The sequence below is a fragment of the Grus americana genome, chromosome 2, assembly GCF_028858705.1.
Source record: "Grus americana isolate bGruAme1 chromosome 2, bGruAme1.mat, whole genome shotgun sequence".
Taxonomy (NCBI): Eukaryota; Metazoa; Chordata; class Aves; order Gruiformes; family Gruidae; genus Grus; species Grus americana.
Genome location: NC_072853.1, coordinates 36,618,861 through 36,642,148, shown reverse-complemented (window position 1 = coordinate 36,642,148; position 23,288 = coordinate 36,618,861). Strand labels below are relative to the sequence as shown.

The 23,288-nt window shown below is 37.2% G+C and overlaps 1 protein-coding gene across 5 annotated transcripts in view; it reads right to left on the bottom strand.

Moving 5' to 3' along the window:
- NCOA2 (nuclear receptor coactivator 2) overlaps positions 1 to 23,288 on the bottom strand; it is a 193,084-nt gene that overhangs the window by 159,517 nt on the left and 10,279 nt on the right. The gene's annotated exons all lie outside the window — the stretch shown is intronic.

Below are 23,288 nucleotides of genomic sequence, written 5' to 3'. Positions count from 1 at the left end.
AGTATGTACAGTAGCATATTTATTTCTATTCCTCATCACACAAATGCACTAAATTTCAGTTGTTGGAACAAGTGTCATTGTGAACAAGGATTTTGAATAACAGCTGGAAACATTCAGGTTCATCTTGTGTGTTAAAAAAGCTAATACACCACACATTAAAACTTAGACAACTTAGATTACCAGCTGAGCATTCCTGCAAAACTTAAATTGTGCTTCGTAACATTTGGAAAAGCCCCAAATGGGAGAACATGCAGCCTCCTGACAAATGAGCCCTCTTCCAGAGCAACGTATCCCGTACCTGACAAATTCTACAATGCACGCAGGAGCAACTGGCAAAGATTGCTCAACACCCTAAAGATCAATATCTTTGCACAAGCAGCACGACCAAGGGAACTAAGCGTGGAACCAGTATCCAGCAACTCTCCAGTTTAATGCTGGTGCAGAAACAAACATGTATCTTCCTGGTTTCTTAAATGAAAAAATGGCAGCACTTAGCGATATCCAGTTATAGTTACAGAAGTGTTACTGAAGAGATACATACACCCCAGTAGAGCACCAAAGTTTCTCAGGTAACAAACAATTACTGCCTCCACTTTTAGGAACCTTGGCAGTAAAAAAATAAAAGAAAAAATTAAAATTTGACACTGTATCTCTTTCAAAAAAGAAAGCATTTCTCTAGTGTTTCTTAGCTCAAAGAGAATACATCTCCAAAGGGAAATTCTTCAAAGAAAAAAAAAAAAAAAAGGGCAGAAATTAGTAAGGCAAAATAAATAAAAAGCTCACACAAAACCAGATAGCATGATAGGGGCATTAGAAACCTGGGCAATTGGAGCAACTGTTCCAACTGTTGAACTTACCATTCTTATTAAAAATACGGCATGATTTTGTTTTGCTTCTGTGAAACAGCAACATAAAACCTCTCAACAGCTAACTCCATAAAGCACAACTTAAGAAATTACAGACCATTATCAGATTTTTTTCCTCTGACTTATCTTAAAACAGCTAATGAGGTTTTAGGAAACACCATGTACAAACATCATGAGAGAAGAGCTACACAAACAAAATTTTAAGAACATTTCTCCTTGCAGTCATTCAGAACACAAAAATCCCAGATTACTAAATCAGGCCTAAAAAGGTCTTGCATATATACTAGAGGTGTCCTCATTATTTCTTCTAATTTCCTCATTAATTTTAACAGGATTGAAAAAAATCTTGATTGGCCAACAATTTTTATTTTTTGTTTTCTAGCCATAGTACAATATTTTAGTATCACAAAAATGTCAACTAATGCTTAAAACCCAAACCTGAAGAACATCTTTATGTCAGTAGATCTGCTCAAAATGCCACCAGAAACACACACAATCACATCCACAATTTATAACTAAAGAAAATACTCTTCATGTCTAATTCACATAAAACTGTTAAAATACAAAGTTCTGCTGCAAAGTTGAGCATGTTGACCTCTCAAGTCCAGAAGCTTCATTCATTAAGATTTTCTGTATGAACATACAAAATAATAATTAAAAAGTGGGGGGGGGGAGGGGAGGGGGAGGAAAAGAATTTTTTTAAAAAAGAGCAAGTATTCAAAGCTGTAGCCTTGAACTTAGTTTTAAACGCAAAAACAAGGTACTATAGTTCTGAAGTACTTCTGACAGTCAGCAGGAAATGTTAGCCACCCCATCCGTTGGAATATACACCTGGTTTGGCCGAGGCCGCCTTTCCCTCTCAATATTGTTGACTTCTGCCCAAGAGTTAATTAAAATAAGCAGGTCGTGTCTATCAAAAGTACAAAAATACATTAACAACTACAGCTTAAGCTGAAGACAGGTAAATTTGTATTGATTTACAGAAGTAGGTCTTTTTAACCCTGCAAAGAAATTAAATGTTCTAATCAGCACGCGAAGGTAGATAATTCTGAAACCTGCATTTACCCAAACACACAAATGGAAAGAAAGGAGATGCAGTAAAACCTGTTCTAACACGCTGTACATTAGAAATCTGACTCTCATATTTCATAGGAGCCAAGCTAAAAGAAAGACGCAACGAAAAGCAGGTTAAGAACAAGGTAGAACAAAAACCCGTACAAAGCTTCCACATTGAGGAAACCCATTAAAACACATTTTCGTAGTTTAAAAAAGGTCAAAAAGAAAAAAACCCAGAGGATTTATTCTTAATTCTGTCTTTGAACACACACACACACACATGCCCTTCACACGTATCCTTGGATCTTAAACTAAACATACCTTCCCTACAGATCACGAAATTGGCAGTATCAGACAAAAATGTTTGGCTAAAGCAAGATAACTAAACCAAACATCCATAATTCAGCAGAAAACATTAAAATGTTAGGAAATAAATGGACTTAAGAGTAATAATAGTTTACTATAAGGATTTGAACTTTATGTATAGTAGTCTTCTGAAATTACAGAGCAGAAGAACAGCAGCACAATGAAAAATTCCAGCAAAAAGTCATTTCAAATACAATCAAATGCAGAAAACTACTTGTCCTTTTGTGTACAGCCCATTCAAAAGTGGCTCTGCAATCACAGCTCTCTTGGGCTATTTGTAGGATGACAGGTAATTATTTACGCACAACTTTTAGGAGCAAAGATGGACATAACATACAGTTAAGGCAGGCAACTAAAAGGCAGCTGAAGCCTGCGCTGATACTCTCCAAAGCACTCCCGATGTGGAAAGCTGCTTTCACAACATTTCCCACTAATTTACAACAGCAGCGGAATCATCCCCGGACAGCTGGGCTGAGATTTTACTCTGCTATTGGTTATATTGCATTCCTGGTGACAAAAGTTGTTGACATTAAGGTTGAATAGTAGAACTGGCGCAAGAATAAAAACCGTCTCACATAGCCTTCCAACATTTCTTCACTACTGACAGCACTTGAATGGCCCAAGAACTTTGTTTAAAAGTTTAAGTGCAAGACAAATTTCATAAAACGTGATCAAGGAAATAATTCTTATAATCTGCCTTACAAAAGGCCAGTGGTACTTTGCCATTGCCTTTGAAATCATCCACCCATTTCTTCTTTACTTTCCAGTTCCTAGGAAATGTATGAACTCCAGGCCCAAATGTTTCAGGACTCATTTTCCCCGAAGGCTGTTCCTTAACGGGACGGGTTTGCACATGTGGCCAACTGCTATATTAAGGAACAGGATTAGTATCTGAAAACCGATCAACATCTACATCACCATTGAATGGAATAATTGAAATTACTGCACAGTCATTCATCGATAGGCCCGCAATCAGCTCCAAGCATCGCTAACATGGTGCATGAGAAAAGAACGGGGTTTTAAAAACTCACAGTTGTTTTCCTAACAGGGTTGTCACTGTTGCGAGACGTGACTTGGAAAGCTTATGAGGTGCAACTGAGTACTTACTCAGCTGGAAGTAATAGAGTGATACTTTCACAAGAGCATTTTAAAAAGTGTGCAAGTGATGTAACACCAGTAGACAGAAAAAGGACTGGAAAACAATGTGTAGAGGAGAGGAATAAAATGCATTCATGTGAAAAGTAAAATTGTTACTCTAAAGGGGGTTTTTTCCCTCTCATAACTCTCTTGCCTAGTAATAACAGTGCATATTTTAGTACCATCCATTTGTGTATTACGCTTGGGAGACAGCTAAACACTCATTTAATTTGTAGAACAGTGCTGGATGCAATAGCCCAATCTTTCCACTTCTGCCAGAGTTTATGGCAATTTATTTATTTACTTGGTTATTTGAATCATGAGAGGCTGGACTTTTAACTTCTTATATTGACCAAATCCCGAGATATATGGAAAGTATATAAACACTCGATTCACATAATTATGTTGAAACAATGCCACACATGTTGTTCATACTAAAACACATACAGAATTTCATGGCTATTGAAGTCATCACTTTAGCTCTTGATTTAGGAGATTTGGGACCAGAAACCTTAGCAAATACTTGCGCATGAAAAATATGAGTATGTATTAATTTAGAATTTCCTGACTATTACTGACGTAAACACTGCAACAAATTTATGAACTTTTTAAAATTAAAATATGTTCTTAAAGGATTGTTATAAAAACATCCATCATAGTTTTTGTAGTTAAATATACAAATTAATATATTTACAACTGAACTAACATGCCATAACAGTTTCTTTGCCAAAAACATTTGTCACTTGAGTAGAATAAACAAGTATCTTAAGTTTTTAAAGCCTTCTGCAGTTCAAATTTCTCATTTTATTGCCCTTCCACATGCTTCTCTTCCTTTATCTCCATGACTATGTTATATTAAAACGCACATAAATTCTGCATTTGGTAAAGGGAGATGAGAGAAGATTTTTCATAAAACTAAAATTCTGAATGGCGTTCAAATGCATGCACGTAACATTGCTGGTTTTGTAATGCTGGCACAAATTAGGTCCTATTCATTTCGATGGTTTCTGTTACCGAAAGGAAAACAAAGAACAAGAGTGCTCCATTCGTTTTCTTAAATGCAGAAAGATGAAAATTATCAGAAGTACAATTCAAAGTGGTGCTTATTTGAAAGCTGAGGAAAAATATTTTTTAAAAAAGAGAAGTGTTAACGTTTCAAACCATCATTTGAAAGATCTTAAGGGAGAAGTTGAGAGAGGGAAGGACAGGATTACAGCAATGATATTACACACAAACACAGAGAGTCTTGTAAAATAGAGCGGAGCAAAACAAGTGTGTGTGTGTGGGTGGGACATTATGTAAAAGGAAATACATAAATGAGTCAACAATTATATTTATTGTTTTAAAAATACCCCTGAAATTTTGTTCCATCATGTTCAGCAGACTTTACTGGATTCCCCCACCATTTTATTGCTGTAACCATGGGTCTTTTTTCCCCACCATTTTGTTTTCCCCAGAATCAAATCTCATTTGGAAGAGGACCATAAACCTGTTAGGGCAAAAGCAATGGCACTCAGTTTCTGTTCCTTTCCATGTATCTTCCTGCTGCAAGGGAGCGGGGAGAAGGGGGCACTGCTGCAACTGCAGACTGCTGAGCTTCAGATTAGCAGCATCCGGATTTTCTAAACGACAGTGTTCATCAGAAAAACACTAACTTACCAAAACCAGTTACTTTGGAAGAACATTCCAGTTTTAAGAGAGTCCTGTTATAGTAAGATTCAGGATGAACTTCTGAGTGAGGATAAGAGTATCACCCCAAGACAACAAGGCACTGAACAGTCCTGGTGCTTACTAGAGATGTTTGAATCGGACAGACTGGCAATTTTACAGCTTGAGTCCCTGTCACCACAGGAAAATGCCATAGCACTGGCTATTTGTTATTTCAGACTCTCTCTTTAATCCACACAGTCTGTGAAAAATTTCTGAAACCATAATCTCATCCTCCTATATAACAAGCATATATAAGCTATCCCACTATTTTTGAGAAAAGGAAAATAAAAAATCTGGCTTAAGCCTATCCTGCTTAACTTCTGACACTCATTAAAACCCTAAACCATGTTTCTCACCCTTCACTCCCATTTCCTAAGATAGTCTCGCGAAAAGGGGCTGACAGCTGGTATGAATGTATAGCAGGATCTATGGGACCTTTGAAGGACTCGGTTATGTTTAGTTTCTCCTTGGGAACTAAAGATGCATTAGGAAACCAAGTGGCAGAAGGGCCAAACCCAAGAGACAACTCAAGCTTCAATAGTACTCCACATTTTTGTCAAGGATTCAGAGACTGCCACAAAATAATGTGTATCATCAGAATCTAGCTAAGTCCGTGCAAAAAATTTAAATTATACACTGGATTATGGATAACAGGACTCCATCTGCTCCTTAAAGCAGCATCACAAGAGTTTCTCAAGGGCTGCCATAAGGCAATGGAAGGAAAAACATAGCATTAAGCTCCTCAGGTGGTCAAAAGCTTCTCTATCAGAGTAAGATGCTTTCAAATCCTTTTTCTAAAGCCTGAAGAATGGTCAAACCTTTTTAGGTCATCTTTTCTGGAAGCTTTTGCTTTCTACACAGCAATTTAAATAACAAATACATTTTGTGGTAAAATTTTAATCTACTAAAATATAAATGTGCATAAAAGAAAGACAATTAAGCTTCATCTGCAAAAAAAATATTAAAGCTGCCAATATAAAGTGCACACATGAAAAATTAAGCCTATAAAAATATATAATGAAAGACATCTGGCACAAATGTCAGCCTTCGCATGCTTGTTTTGTCAGCTGTCAAATCATGGTAATATATGATGCTAAAAGGCATGCTGACAGCAACATTCCTGGTATTTTAAAGAACAATCATAAAATACATGCAGCTATAAGAAAATATCTGCATTGCTACCAAAGTAACCAAATAGGGCTGGTGGTCATTAGAAAAAATATTAATGCTTAATACTTCTGACTCTCAAGTGGAAGTCAATGCAGGACAGGTCCCAAATTATTTCTTTCCCACAGAAACCTTTTTGGAAAAGTTACATGGAGATCCGAGCAATTACACGTGCAAACCTTTATAGAGTTCTTGTAGGTAAATACTGGTCCTACACAGCAAATGACGTATATACTTATTTTTGTCAATAAAAAAAACTTTTAAAAAAAATATAAGTAGGGGAAAAAAAATTCTTCCCAATAATTCTCTGCTTGATTTCATCTCCAAAAGATAATTATTTTGGTATGTTTCACTGATTTAAAAAGCCAATGTTTTCCTCCACGTAAACCACAAGTTCCAGACACTTTGTGCACATGAAGCACTAAAACCCAAAAACCTCAGGACATGGTCCTATCATGGTCCTTCTACAGTCCACCCAAGACCAACAACAAGAAGTTAGAAGGAAAATGGAAACATTATATTAATACAGGTTTTGAATTTAATAACTTCCTTTACAAAACAATGATTGAGAAGTAATACCATAGACAATTTTCTTTTTTTGTCCCAAGATGATGCTACGTACCTGAAAATTTTATATAGCGTTATAGTCATCATCTCCTGGAAACCAAGGGAGCAGTAGTAATAAGAGTTAGTCATAAAGACTGCAGCCTAGTTTCCTGTTAAATATATAATCATGCTGCAACAAAACCACATTACTTTTAAATAACCATTCCTTAAAAAGCATGCCTGAATTTTTTTCTGCTGTAGTCAAGAAGCTAAATCAGGTTTTCATTTATTCATATACTAGGCACACTATGCCATTTTACTTTTAATGCTGAGGAAGGTGAATGAAGAAAGTTTTCACTAGAAAGTAAGTTCATTCACAGTTTGATTGGTTTTTTTTTTTTTTTCCCTTTATAAAGTTAATTTCTACCTTGATGTTATCAAGTAGAAAAGTTTTAGCCTTTCTTACACTGACTCTGCAGTGAGAAAGGGAGGGAAGACAGGTGAGATGAAAGGGATGAAACTAAGACTCTGGGCTAGCAGAGACACTGCACTGGGCACTGGACTTGGTGAGTCCCAGTGGGAGCTGGCAAGTGATGGGCCTGTACTGGGGAAACCCCAGTACAAAATATTTATTAGGTGTCATTTTGCAAGATAAACTGAAGCAAAGCCATCCAACCACTAAACTTAGAAATTAATGAAGCCTAGGTTAAAGCTGTCTTGCAAGAACAACTTCTGTCCGGGGCAAGCAAGAAGACATTGCATTTTCCAGTTTTCTAAAATACAGCTGACCTCACTAGGGGTGTCAGACCTGACCAAGGGCATCTTCCACCTCACAGAAATCTCTGATGAACACAAAGCTGCCCAGTAACAGCTTGAGTTTGTGACACTTGTCTATAACACGTTACCATTCAGAGAAATTTTTCTTTAAACTTTTTATTAACAGTTAAAATAGACTAACTACATAAATCTCACTGCTTTCACTCATCCAAATAGGAAATAAGCACATAAGAAAAAGTTTTCATCGTGGTTTATGTCTACAATCACTCATGCTAAAAGATACATACATATATTTTATATATATCCACTGTACTCTTTTCAGTAAGTTTTTGTTATCACCAACACTATTAAAATGAAGCTTTCCACATGAGCAGTAGCTCAGTGAAACATTGCTGCCATTTCAAATGCTTTCTGTATAATATCAAATACTGCCAAGATACTTAATCAGATTGATTATCTGAGGCTGAAACAAACAACTTGCAGCACTGACAGCCAAAATCATTATGTTAGATGTAGGGAAGGACAAACGAAGGCTTGCACTGCCCAAGAACACTGTATATTTTCCTCCTACCTCTACCTTGAAAAAACTTACCAAAAAAAATGGATGTTAAGACTTGGCATTACAGCTAGCCCGTAGACACAAAAAAATAAGACTACAACTATCAGCACTTTATTACAACAAAACGATCCATAATTTGCATGTTCAACCTGAATTTCTCAGTGTACGTAGAGCTTTTCATGTTTTTCTTTAAAGAAAGGGAGTTCTAAATTTTAATTACCCATATATATCTCAGAAGATTGTATTAACATTGTATGTGATTTCTATCAATAGATTTTGAATCACATAAGACAGTGTCTTGATATAGGTTCTGATTTTTAATACACAAGTCTTAAACCTCACAATTCCTCTGCATCAAAAGACGTTTCAATCTCCGGCTGTCAAGCAGAAAGAGTGAGGCGCATGGAAATTTAGTTTGACAAACACGCCAACACCTCTGCACTTGACCGACTGTGTCCTCAGCCATCCATAATTTTGCTCTCCCATAATGATTTTCTGATGCCGAATCAGGGTTGTCAACAGGTAAGGTCTTTCTTTCACTAACAGGATGGCAGTCACCTACCTGACCACGTATTTTCTTGCAACCTATAGGAACACAGTTTCTTTGGAGCAGAGGAAGGAAACGGCAAACACACACACTACGCCACAAAGGCAGATAAACATGTTTTGTCTCAGTCATGATCACATGAGTTTCGTTTCCTTTAGAAACCAGACTAAAAATGAGGAGGGTAGGGAAGATGCATAAATACACAGCTATCGGATTCATTTCTCAAACCTTTTTCTCTCTCTCCTACTCACTTCCTCAGTAAATTTGGTCAGCCTTCCCTGTTACATTGTACCGACCATCAAAGAGAAGCTTGGGAAACATTTTGGCATCCATGTAATTCTTGTAAAAACACCGGGAAGTGTAATCCTCTCAAAACAAGGATCCTAGGGAACTAGGGAAGCAGTATTCTGGCTTTTTACCAACCATTTTACAGCAAAGGTAATTAGTAAGTTACATACCATTGTAAGCAACACCAGCACAAATCCAGCTTCCCTCACCGCTTGCTCTCTCCTCTAATGATGCCAAGATCGTGACAGGCTTACTTAGCGTGGTTATTGTTTCCAACTTCAAACCCTTATACTTAATTAAGTTTCAGCTCTAGATGATTTATCTTAAATAGCCAAAAAACACCACCCAGAAATACTCCAACCCCATTACTTCACCTTTTTTTTCCCCCCCTCACTATAGCAACAATGTGTCGGAAACACTTCAGGAGGATTTTGTTTGTGTTGAATGGCTAAAATTTGGTAAGTGCATGCGATAAGCTACTTTTGAAATAAATTACACAGAGTAACTTACATTTCAGTAACAATAAGTATCCAGATCCTGGTCAGTCTTTTCATGTCAAGAGACAATTCTATACATCAGGAGCAAAAGTCTGTGACAGAAGTCATACCAAAAAACCCCAAGATGATGTGTAATCAGTTGCATTTCACACATATTAGGTACAGTCTTCTATCACCTGACAACCTGGAAGAGCTGCCCTTCTGTCCCTTGTACAAAAACCTATTGCCTTTTTGGGTCAAAAAAATATCGGACATTTGCAACTGCTTTTAAAATTTTATATAATACATAATTACACATGCGTGCGCACACAAACACAGACACACACACCCCCTGGAATTCCAAGATTCCCATTCGAATGCAGAAAGAAGAGCTAAAAAGGTTGAGACAGTGATCAGCATCTCAATACTCCTTTCAAGAACCAACAGGAAATGATAACTAATGAAAAATTCCAAATATTATTAATACAGGAAAATATATCCAGCTTTGACAACCAACACAGTCATGGAATAAACACTTCCATCTTCAGTAGCTGCTAAAACAAACACTCTTTTACAGGCTTTGACAGAGAACAGAATTCATTTCCCCTTTACAGCTGCACTGCTTCAAAGTCAGTTAAACATCAATGTGACAGCCCGACTTGCGAGAGCTCAGACATTTACTATATTATCTTAGCCGGACACGAGCAGAAAGCAAAGCCTGTGAAGGCAGAGAAGTAGAGGGGGAAGAGAGGGAAATCAAGATTGTTTTTCTTAAACACCTTATGAAGTGTTTGTCTTACTTGTTGCCAGAGAGTTATTTTTCTTGTTCGTTTATTCTGTATTTAAAGACCCAGCTAATACAAACACAGCACAGGTCTGAAGGCAAAAAGTTCACTAGGACAGAGCTTATTTACACAGATAGTACTTGGTTACCAACTTCTCACTCTGCCATACAGAGTGCTTCTACAAATGAAACTTAGTTGACTGAGCTTTATCAATGTTTACAAATTAGACTGTCTTATTTGCAACTAGCCGTCACCCTACTGATTTTCTTATTAATATCTAGAAAGCACACAGTTTAAAAGTTCTTACCCTAATTTCTGCCACTGACTTTGCCGTACAACCCCTACCTCACAAGACCATAGTGAAGCTTAATATATATTAATTTCACACAAAGCAACAAGCATGATAAGTACTTAACAGTAAGCAGGAAGGAGTATTGGCCAGATGTCAAACCAACCCTAACAATGTGTACAGGCCACCAAATTGAGTATCTTGAACAAGAAATAGACACCAGATAACTGTAACAGACATTCGCAAAAAGCGGTCAAGAGTATTTCCTGAGATTCTGTAGAAAGCTGGCTGCTCACATGATGATGGCTCTGCTCACTTCCAGATGTTTAACTGCATTAAAGAAAACTAAAAAAACTCCATCAATCTATGTTCTTACTACTGGTTTCCCATGAAAGCAGTTGTTGTTGCCATTGCGGGAAGTGACGTGATCACAAAGAGATGTCTTACAAGTTACCTACCCAAATACAACCCAAACTACTAGTAGAAGATTTGCTGAGTGACTGGTTCTTTCATGACAAACAATCCCTCAAAACCTCAACTCAGAAGACATTCCCTACAATACTGAAGAAATTTTCCATTAGGACTTTGACCATATTTATCACTTCTCTATGCATGCTATAAGAAAGCTTGAAAAAAAAAAATCTCCAAGTCATATAAGTTTATATTCAGGAAATCTCCAGATTTCAGCTAATAATAGTTTGAGCCACCTTTCACCATCTGAGAGGTCACCTCAGAGTTAAGGGAAAGACAAATCAAGATGCACTTCATCTACCAATAATAAAAATCACTCTTCTTCACACTTGATAGCAGCCCTGATATGAAGATTTCTATTTCACAATAATACTGCATATTTGAGGTTTCTGTCTGGAAGTTGTCTGTGTGAACTCCCATACTGCCCTACTACAGCTGGAGTCAAAAAGCCAGTTCAGTTTATATTTCCCTTCCAGGAAAAAGAAGAGAAGCAAATCAAGCATTCCCTGCAAGAGCTTTTTTACCTCTGCATCTTGAATGCACCTTCTTTCCAAATAGCTCAAATGAATGACCTTCAGGGCATGCTGCAGAAGCTGGCCAGTTGGCCGGACTCCGGGGACGAGCTGGCCTGTGACTCTGCCTACTGCGGGGAGATGGTGCCTTTTGTTTAAGCATTTACTCGTTAAAATCTTGGGGTTTAGATGGTTGGGGAGGTTTTTTAGTGCTTTGCTGCTGTACTTACTTAGTGCTTTGCTGCTTACTCCAGCACCACTATTTTTAGTAACCAGCAAACGGGTAGCTGTAGGACCTCTCCTATCACCAGAAAGCTATCCAGCTTGAACTGGCAAAGCAGCCCAACTCGTGCATGCTAGCAATTCTTCAGATAGACGCTGGCGAGCCCAGCCCCACTCGCTTCTGCTGCCACCAGACTTCGTTGTACACATGGAAATAGAGCTACCATCTGATCTGTCTTGCTCCAGAGGTGCTTTTTTACCTTTATAAACAAACTTTTGATGGAAATATTGTAAAATAATCTGCGTGTTTTCTATCTTTATAATCCATATTGCACTATGTTATTTACATCTCTGTCAGCTCCTAGAAAGGACAGAAAAACTTTCACATCCTAAAAAATTTTCCTCCCCTACACATGTACAAAACTGATGACTATGTTGTTTTACCCAGTATTTCCTCCCACAATCCCAAGTTCTCAGACCTGGTCAAGACTTACATTTCCATAGCTGTTGCCAACTTCAAAAGCATGCCACAGCGTGTTGGTATACAAATTAAAAATTGGTTACAAACTGATATACTTGGAACTGTACAAGAATAAATATACTGGTATTCTTAAAAAAAAAAAATAAAACAAAGTTCTGAGAAGCAACAGTAAGTAAATTCTGTTAAACAGGCAATTCAAACGATGTATAGCCACAGTTATTCAAATCAGAGACCTTAGGTGAAATGCAGGCACGTGGTATGTGACAGACTGGCAATGGAAAGTTCTGCAAGCCAGGCTACACTCAGAGCAGCACTGGAGCTGAGCCCACGACTCATTTCAAAACTGATGTCAAAAAGTCTTGTGAAATTTCTCAGTATATGCAATGCACGCCGCACGGCTTGTCTCCATTCAATACTCCTGAAGAGACAGTAAGTGCCGTTAAAATGATGTATTATGCTAAGCTTTTCATTGTATTAATTTATACCCTATGACATCACAAACTATAGATGCTTAAAAATTCAATTTAATTTGTAAGATATAGAAATATGTAACCTGCTAAAATATGACTAGGTATGTTATATGGTTTTTAAAGGTGAACTGCGGCTGAAAAAATTTTAATAGCAATATGCACAGAATATCCAACATAAAATAGAGTGAAAAGTACAATGTTGGAGTGAATTCATTATTAACTGAAATTCTGCCTTTATCCCCCCCCAAATTCAAGTTTCTAATTAACTGCCAAATACTCCCTTTATGTATGACATGGCATAAAACATTTGAGTACTTGTATTTCAATACTTTGCAAATTAATTTTAAAGGTTTTGGCAGGACAAACATTACATGCATAAACTTGCAAAATATTCAGGCTGCTTCTTTGTCTACTTATAAAAAGCAGAACTTCTCCCTTCAGTTCCACAGTCACATTAATTTCATTTAATAATCAATTTTATTATGAAAAAATAAAGATTCTTCTCACTGGGGCACAAAACACTTATGCAAATAAAATAAACACAAAAGAAGGACTCCTCCATGCATAAATAACACTGAAGACAAAACAAATAACTTAACCCTAACCCCATCCCCCCCTCGGGTGAAGAAGACATTTTCCCCTTATCCCTCAATTATATCAGTCTCCAATTATACAGTTGATGGTAAGAAGAAAAAAATTTGCAACTTTCAACCTCAAGGTAGATCTTAAAAGGAAGCCCCATTCATATAATCCCTTAGTCATCAGGTGACAATCCTAATTTAAAACAACAAATTCTCCCTTGTGGCTCCATTATAAGGTGATAGCTAGCACCTCTAGTAATTTAAAGACATCCCATTTTCCTTGAGGTTAACCAGACAGCAAATCAAATAATCCCACAGAGGATTCAGAGCAGGCTTGACCCATTACCAAAGTGTTAAATTAGAATTTCAAAGAGTAACTCCATAGTCACCCTTCACAGAGATAATTTTTAATTCTTCCTCTGTGAAATGTGAAGTTAAGTCAATACTCAATGTTTTATCTTATAACATAAGCAGACAAAAATATTGCTAACTCAAAACAATCTAGGTTGATTCTTGTTTAATGAAATAGCAAAAGGCCATTGCTTCAACATTTTAATAGGCAAGTTGTCTCCAGCATTTTTTACAATTTCGGTATTAATTTACAACACAGTGAGACAGACGCAGGCATTTTATTTACATTTGAGGAAATTAAATACATAAATATGTTTTTATTTTCCCTATGCAATCCATGAACAAAAATGAAACTGTATTCTGCATATGAAGAAAAATAATGAGGGTTGGCCCCATTTTACAGCTAAGAAAGCAAGGGGCTTAGAGCTCAAGTGACTTGTTCAGTACACCTCTGGCAAACCTGAAGAGTAAATTCCTGTCTCTCTAGCACAAGGACTAGCTGCATCCCTGTCGTTACCCATGTAAGATCATTCCCATGGGCATAATTACAGGGAAATTTCCATCACATGCAGGGGCAAACATTCTAAGTCCCCAAATCCTGCCACCTTATCTAAATTATTTGTTGATTAAACAGAAAAACAGGAAAAGAGTTGTCCAAGGTACCAATATGTTCAATTTTTGTAGCTGACCCTCATCCAACCTGAATAAATCGTTTTAACTGCCTGTTCAACCCAGCACAAGAACGGCAGAAGCCTGGCACAATAACAGCCACAGAGCCCATTGCTGGCATGGTATTGAGAGTGGCTGATATTACCCAGTACCCTGAACAAAGCGACAGGACAGAGGAAAAAACTGATGATACAATCAGTACAAACTACAATGTAGAAACAAACATACACACACAAGAAAAACTCCACACGTTTTCAATTGTTAAAATATTAAATAAAATACTGTCATGCTGTTGCAGGTATTCACCCTCACAGAAAACCACATCGCATTAATTTATTCTGCTACTCAAGACATTGTCTGTGTAAGAAAATACCAGTTCCCCTCTTACTGACTTCCTTCCCTGCCAGTGGTAAGCAAAATCAGTTAAAAAAAGTAAAACACTGTGTCATCCTCACATTCAGCTAATGCAAGCGAGAAATATTTTCAATTAGCAGAAGGTCTGACCTAATATTGGATTTTACATTTTCATCTTTGCTGTATTGCTAGTTAACTCAACCTTTCTGCAAGAAACCCTCTTATTTCCCTTCTCAGAATCTCATCTTTCTAAAAAAGTCCCTCCTCCCCCAAGGAAATTCTAAGAGCAGGCTTGCCGTCTTCCTTTCTCAGCTTCTGCAATACAACTTAAGTAAAAATTATTTACACAAACGTAACAGAACAAAGTACAGCTCATTATGAAAAAGTTATCACTATGCTTATACAATGATATTTCCACAAAACTGCAATAGTAAGAACAGTCCCCAAGTCATGTAAACAGCAAGACCCCAAATCATGTAAACGGCAAGAAAAAGTTATGGTATATGGCCCTTCCCGCCATAACACAAAATACTCACTTATTAGTGGTTTTAAATTTTTACCTTTTTAAATTTTACCTTTGCCAGACATGTTATATACTGTTCACATTTTTATTTCTCATTTTCTTTGAGTGATCTAAATATGTCTCATTCTGATCTTTTCAAGTTTTCAAGAATTCATCAGTGTTACATGGTAAAATACTTCACACTGACCTTATCAAAGGATTTGGAAAGAAAGATGGCATACGCAGTGGCAACCATATGAAACTTTAATTTGTATTATATCTTTGTAGTCAAACGTATCCATTTAATTATGGACAATGATATCTCTGATATGAGGAACGGAGCTGGGCCTATAATGGATTTTTCATTTCAGCCACTGAACAGGAAAAAAAGTGTTTAAAACTGTTTCAAGTTGCACAAATACTCAATTCACCAGGAAAAATGCCCTTGTTTCAGATGATAGCTTACTTCACGTCAAAGTAGGGTAAGCTATCTCAAAGCATTAAGAGCATCCACAAGGGGATTTAATTGCTAAATATATCTGTGAATGTATACCTTAGCTTCCTTTGCAGTACCTTGGCTGAGAAGACAACCTTATGGGTAGCAGATAAATAAATTAAATCTATAAAAGTAAGCAAGTGACGAAACTGCTGTCCTTAACTGTAGGGCACACGCAACAGATAGGGCGCTCACCGCCAACGTAGGAAATTCAGTTCTCCAACAAAGTATTTACGCACCAAAAAAAGGCAGAGCCGTTTCACAGGCCGCAAGCTCCGCGCAAAGTCATTCAGCAGCCCAGAGATGGCACTAATCTCCTAAGAGGCAGAAGACCCAAATGCAAACCTCTGCTCTGAATCAGGAGCATCCTGACTCCCCCCTCCATCTTGTTGTACCCGTGTCCCATGTTCAGGAGGGGCGTGCAGCTACCTGCCTCTCCCCGCTTCGGCGGCTGAAGACAGGCGTACGCCCATTTCCCCATGTGCTGGTGCCCATCCGGGTACAGTAAAGGGCTCCCCAGCCCCTGCAGTCACCCCAGGTGAAGCGGGTGATGTTGGGAGCCGCTCTCTGCCACGGCTGTAAAACGCTGGCAACCCGCCCGTCCCCAGCCTAGCGCAATGGGGAGAGGCAGGGCCACCCTGGACGCAGGAGAAGCTGGGTAAACTGCAGCTCCCGGGGAGCGAGACCGGACACAGGGAAGCAGACGACCTATCTGACTTGTCGTGAGCCGTCCCTCTAGCCAGGACACAGGCTGTGCCCCCGAAACCATACCCTGGCTCCTCACTCAGAGCTCTACCCTGTGGCCGGGCTGTCACCCTCTGGCTTATTAATTCTTCCTGTGACTCTAGCTTTGAAATTCAAAACTTTTAATTTTAAAATTTCCTAGATGAGCCATTAGAGCATTTCTGATTACTAGGGAATTTTCCTCCTTCCTTAACCAAGCTACTTATGAAATTCAAGCCAATTCATTAATAGCTTCAAACTACCCAAAAATACATTTTCAGTAAGTAATTCCCCCTTAAAAAACACTCAAATACGTCTAACTCTTATTAGAGAGTCTCACAACCATGGATCAAGCTGTCCTGACCCAAAACATTGCTACTCCTACGTTGCTGCCCAGGGGCTCTGACTGATGGCAAAGGTGGAGGAGAATGGACTATCCCAAAGCTTTATCAGATTGTACCAGAAGACCACAACACACAGAACACTTCTCCTGGAAGCTGGAGGCGGAAGGAAATAGCTCAGAAATGGAGTGATGAAGCAAATAAGAGGAAGACTAAGTAGGAGGTAACTCTGACAACTACTGTTACTGGAATCAAGTTCATCATCAGCAACCTGATACTTTTTTTTTTTTCTTTTAGGAAGTGCCCACAGTACCTAGAAGAGGACCAGAGCACCAACTGCATGGGTCCATGCTGATAATCAAAAATAAATACAAACTACTATGAATCAGATGTGCTACACACACAGTATATTTGACACTAACCAACAAAAGCAGAAAATTAATAGAACAAATCCATTTAACCCTTCAGGTTGTGGCACTGTAGTACTGTGGTGTACAGTAGCGGTGGTACTGAGCGTACGGTGTGATAGCGGTAGAATAGCATGGGATATTTCATATAAAATGGCCTAATTTGGGGTGTTTGGGGTTTTTTTTTGCTTATGTGGATTTGTGTCGAGTATTTTTTAAGTGTGACAACCATAGTGTTATACAAGAGACTCACATGTATTGATTCCTCAAATATTTCAGTGTTGATAAAGAGCCTAGAACTTGGATAATGACAAAAGAGTGAGCTCAAGAGGAAGGAAAAACTAAAATCACAGTCAGGGACAAGGAATATTTTAAACACCAGTGGTCACGCATCAAGTTTCATGTACCATCAGCCGCACATAAACCCTATTCCACTGCAGGATACGTTCTGGAAGTTACATACTGTAACTCCAGACAAGAAAAGTTTTACATGAGTCTGTTCAGCAGGACTGAGCAATAAAAACAGAGTTAACCAGGATTTGTGAAGAGAAGCCAAGCAAAAAACCACAACTGAAAACTGAAAGGCCATAAAAATTAACCCAAGTGAAATTTCATGTGTGTTGGCCACCTACTTTTAGAGAAATGTAGATGTTTTTATCCCATGTTAAAATACTATTAAACTGTGGCACCACACAGTAGAGTTTCAAGCTTACAACCTGAACAAAGAAATGTAGGAGACATCTCACTCTTTCATTGCTGTAAAACAGGTACCGAGATACTGAAGGACAAAAGGAATCCGACACAAAAAGGCATCTTTGATTCCATGTGTTACTTGTAAGGACGATGATTCAAAGTTTAAGTGAGAATACCCAAATTAAGCAAAAGAAAAACACGCTAAAAAACCATGAATGGAAACATTTTAAATCCCTCTGACACTACTACAGCTTCCCTCAAGGATGAACTGATTTGCAATACCTACTATAAAGACTAATTCTTTTCTCAACTCTAATTGTAAATATTTCTAGATTGCCTCTTGCTGTCATTTTGAAAGAAACAGTTTGGTGTGTACAGAACACTGCAGTTTATTGAACTGGGATTACTGAAGGAACAAAAGTACTGATAATGAAAGAAGAGAAGAATCTGGACCATAAAAACAGCGATGTCGGAACAGGAGAACAGAGCATGTTCTTCATTTATCATGGCCACAGCTGTAAATAGAGTTTTACCAATGCATTTACACACTGACAGATAATGTGGACATAGGAGTGTCAGTACCCCTTTTTGCTCATGGTTAGATGACTAGAGGAGGATTTTGTAAAACAATTTGAATAGTTAAAGCCCTTCTCAATGACACTTTAAAACTCAGCAATATTTCTAAATAATATTAATAACACTTCTTAACATCTGCAACTTACCTAAGACCATTCATACGAATTTTTCAACACCCAAAGTTTGTTTTAAAAAGAAAACCTGCCATTTCTTGCCAGTCCAGTTAATATAAAGGTAAACTAATCAGATGGAAACACACTGTGCCACACTTTATATTAACCAGCTGCAAATTCACTTACTATTCTAGTCACATAAGTCTTCTGAGCCTAACATCCCAGCATTGCAACATTAAAAAAATTCGCCCACTTTAATGTACAGAAATATCCATGAACCTCAAATTATTGTATTATAATGCTGTCAAATAAACAGACTACTGGAATTCAATTTCCAGAAAGCCAAGGCAAAAATCTACTGGCCTTAATCTGAAATACCAGTGTCATTTTCAAGCCCTGTATTTAATTAATACTATTTACTGTCAAGAGCCGAGCCGGGTAAATATTTCACTCTTCCCAATTCAGGAGCTAAAGGCAGGCCCAGAGGAAAATCTGCCCAAGTAAATGCATCTCATCATCTTTGATGATGCAAGTGCTCAGTTGTCCTGTTCTTGACCCCTCTAGACTTCCCAGGCTCCAATACTGGTGGTACAATGTCATCAATCTGTATTTAAAATATATATTGATTTTCCACAGATGATAATGACAGCTATTTCTTCTGGAAATGCGTAAATGCGTATATACCATACCTTTGCCCATATAAAAAGGTTCCTATCAAGGTAAGAAATGAAAAAATCTTAGCAAAGCCCATTACTAAGTCAAAACCAATATTTAAGAAGTGAATAAAATCAAGTTAGCAATCTCATTTCCTAAATATTTTTTTATTTATCTCACTGAAACTGAAATGTTAAAAATAATCTTCAAGATACAGCTACATAGAAAAGGCAAGCTTCAATCAATTGAATGACAGTGTTTTCATCAGTCCTGGATATATATATCTGAAGTTTGGTTCCATCTATTCAGTAAAAAGTTCACTGACAGAGCACTCCATTTAAATCCGTTTGCAGTTATTAATGAGTTTTACATTTTCAAGAATAGTATACTCCATATTTATAATGAATTTGACCACTGTGGCCTCAAAACTATGAAAGTACTTCAAAACTGTTTTCATTATTAACAAATCTAGTTCTGTGAGTTGCAAGCATGATGAGATTTCTCTCTACAAATACTCTCAATTTTCATCAATTTTCAAGAAAATGCAATATATTGCATTTGTGTAAATTTCAGCTTTTCCACAAAATAAAAATTCAAAGATTTACTTGAGCAATTTTAGGAGGAAAAAAATATCTGTGCGGTGCAACTGTAAAATCTTAATAGATGCTCATTTCTCAATACTGCTGTTCTCATTGTACTGCCCACACAGAACTTCACTCTCAGATTAGGAGTATCATTTTAACGCTGATTGCATTAAATTCACTATAATCAAGCATCCACTTTTACAGGCATCTTTATAGGCAATTCACGTTAACTAACGTCGCTGCTGAACAGGAGTGACTGAAAACAGAAAAACTGGATCATATTTCATGCAAAACACAACTCCCCAATTTCGAGGTCTAGGAATGGCAACACATTCCTTTTATCACAAACCAATTCCACGTAGATTGAATATCCCTCACAGATCCCTCTGCAAATGAGAAGACTGACTCAGTAAAGACTATCCATACTTGTATTTTATTTCAGGCATTTCAGAAACACAGGTCCTGTGGGAATTAAAGTGCTCTGAACTCACTCCAGAGCTCCAGGTAGGCACCATCCGAATCCGGCGTTGCATGCTGATAGAAATGAGCTCTCTCTTATTCAGATTTGATACGTGGAACCTACTGTAGGTTCCTCACTTGCCTCCTTAAACTAATACTGAAGGCTCTTAAAACTCATTTCAATATAAGGCACTCTATTTTTCAGTATTGCATTTCATTTTCTGACAGCATTCCTTTTACACGCACACGTATTAGGAGGACACAGTCAAAAATGAGACATCTGTCAGAATTTTCTTTATCTACTACTGCTGTAAACAGCAATAAGTACTATAACTCAAAACAGACACACAAATATTTTCTATTTATCACACTTGACACTAACTACAACACAAATGCCAATGAAATCACTACAAAGTTAGATTGAAACAGGCTCTCCAGATCGAGAGTGACAGAAAACATGAAGTTTCTTTTTTTTTTTTTTTTGCTGAGAAATGTTGCTTACGAAACAACCTTATTTCATGCAAAAAGAAAAAGAGAAAAAAATTGTTTTCTGATTGAAAACTTTTAAACTAGGAATTAAAGTTAGTATTTTCATCTGTTTGGTGGGTTTTTTTAAAGTCTAAACTTCTCACCATCCTAATTGCACAGCTTTTTGGTAGCACACAGCAGCTCCTTCCCACCACCCCACTTGACAACGTTCCAAGTCATCAGCCACAAATTCCGTCATTTACATTATTTCTTATCAGTTCATGTACACATATTCTAAAGTAATTTAACCAGTCCGAGATTCACACTCTTATCCGTTATATCATATAAAAACAGATCCAATAAGAATTGTTTTTTTGGAAAGTGAAACTACTGCTTAATACAGCTGTAGACAGGCTGAACGTGCACAATTTCAGTCACTGTGGTGGGACAGTCTGACAAGACACAGTCAAACCCAACACCTATTCCACAGGCAACTCCAGTCAAAAGCTGAGGCCAGGATTTCTTAAATGAAACTCCGACTTATACGTCCTTCAGGCACTAGTATAATTTCAGATGGGTGGAGTGCTTAAAATAAACAGTTACAGCTCTCCGATCTTGTGATGGAGAAGGTGAACATCTAAGTACAAAGACAGGACTGAAATCCTGGACATTGAGAAATCAATGGAAGAATCTCCAAGAATTCAAAGGCAACAAAACTATTCCTTGTCTTATGCAACTTACTTTTGCTGAACTATCACATGAACACATGGATAACTACCCACTTTAGAGCAAAAGAATATTTTGAGTGAAGAACTACCTCTCCATCCTTGCCCTCCAACTCCTTTCATGACATCCATTTTTTACAGTGGTTTCTTCCTCACTGTCATCACCAGAGACTTCATATACAAATATTTATCTCCTATTTGCTCTTATTAAAGGTTTTGAATGTTTCAGCCACAACAAATATGTTTTAGTCAGCATCTGTAAAGGCACTAGATTACTTTCTGGCACAGTCACAACCAAATTTATAACTTCGGTGCAGAATGCAGCAACACTAAGCAAGAGAGTGGGGTTTTTTGCCCACATATATTAATTGGGGGGGGGGGAAGCAATTATATGCAAATTGCTTTTTATTTGAATATTTACCTTTTTAGTCTTTACTTAATGCATTCCTTCTTTTAATGGAAAATTACAACTGAGAACTGAAAACGAACATATTATCAATGTGACAATAAATTTTCATGTTTTCTTTGGAGAATTTTGTCAGTGACATTTTTCTTTATTACACATACCTAACTCATTCTATTATTACTGCTATATGCTAGAAAAAAAAATTTTAGATTCTTACTATTTCCTTTTTGTAAAACAATTTGCTTAAATGATCACAAAAGCAGCTTATTATTGAGATCTGCACATGCATATTATGATCATTATGCAGCCCAGATAAGAAGTGTAAACAAATAATAAGTAATATAGTGTAAGTAATAAGTGTAAATAAGTAATAACATCTATGTGGCTGAGCATTTTCAAGTTAATATAATACATAAACAAACTATTAACCAGTATTATAAACTTCACTGAACACAATGAACTACAAATTGTTTTATCAGAACAGCCAAGGGAAGAGGTAGAAAAACCAGAAGCACTGGAAAGCTTAACTGTTTTCATTCACTGATGCTAGAAAAATTCAGTAAGTTGAAAGAAAAGCATTGTTAGTTTGCAAAAATTGCTCAACATAATTAACAAAAGAGGAAATGATACTTGATGTGGACATACATAATTTTACCCATTAACAGTTAGTATTTTATAAACAGTTATCCCCCAAACAACTAAAAACCTTTTCAGCAGGCTCATTTCCCACCTCTATATTTAGTGTGCAAGCCTCAAAAATACATATTTCTGACCTTAATAAGTCACTCTACATGTTAAAAGACAACTTTTATTCATGAGTACCCTGAAAAGGTTCTCACATAAAATCTCAAATGCATATTTGTAAAAGATTTATACCAAGTGAGTACATTGATATATTAAACTTACTTAAAATAAAAACACGACATTTATATTCTACTTACTTTCACTGCACTACCAAACTATTATTAGTCTGCATTTAAACAATCCACAGGGGTCCCTTTTTCTAATTCTCAGCAGTATTATCCCTCCTTGTGAGCAGAGTTAAACAGACACAGCACTGCCTGATGGAGTCATCAGACAGTACTTCTTGAGCAACAAGCAGTTTAAGTCATCAGTGTCATTATACCAATTTCAACCCTCAATTAAAGTAATTTATTAGTGCAGATAGTTGGATGGAAAAGCTTGTATTATTTCATACTCAACCTTTTCCATAAAACAGACCATAATCAGCACATTTGGAAAAGTCAATTCCCTAGTTACCGTATAAAATATCAAACAAACTTAATTTGAAAGAACTTTACACACTGACCCCTTTGGCCTTTCTCAGCAGAGTCCCATTCCTGGTTCTGGCACTAAAGCAAGGTCCCTGCTTCAATAACCAGTCTGGGTGTTATTTTTGAAAGTCTCCAAAATGTTTGTATTTCGACTCACTGTATAATATCATACATTACTTAAAGCCAA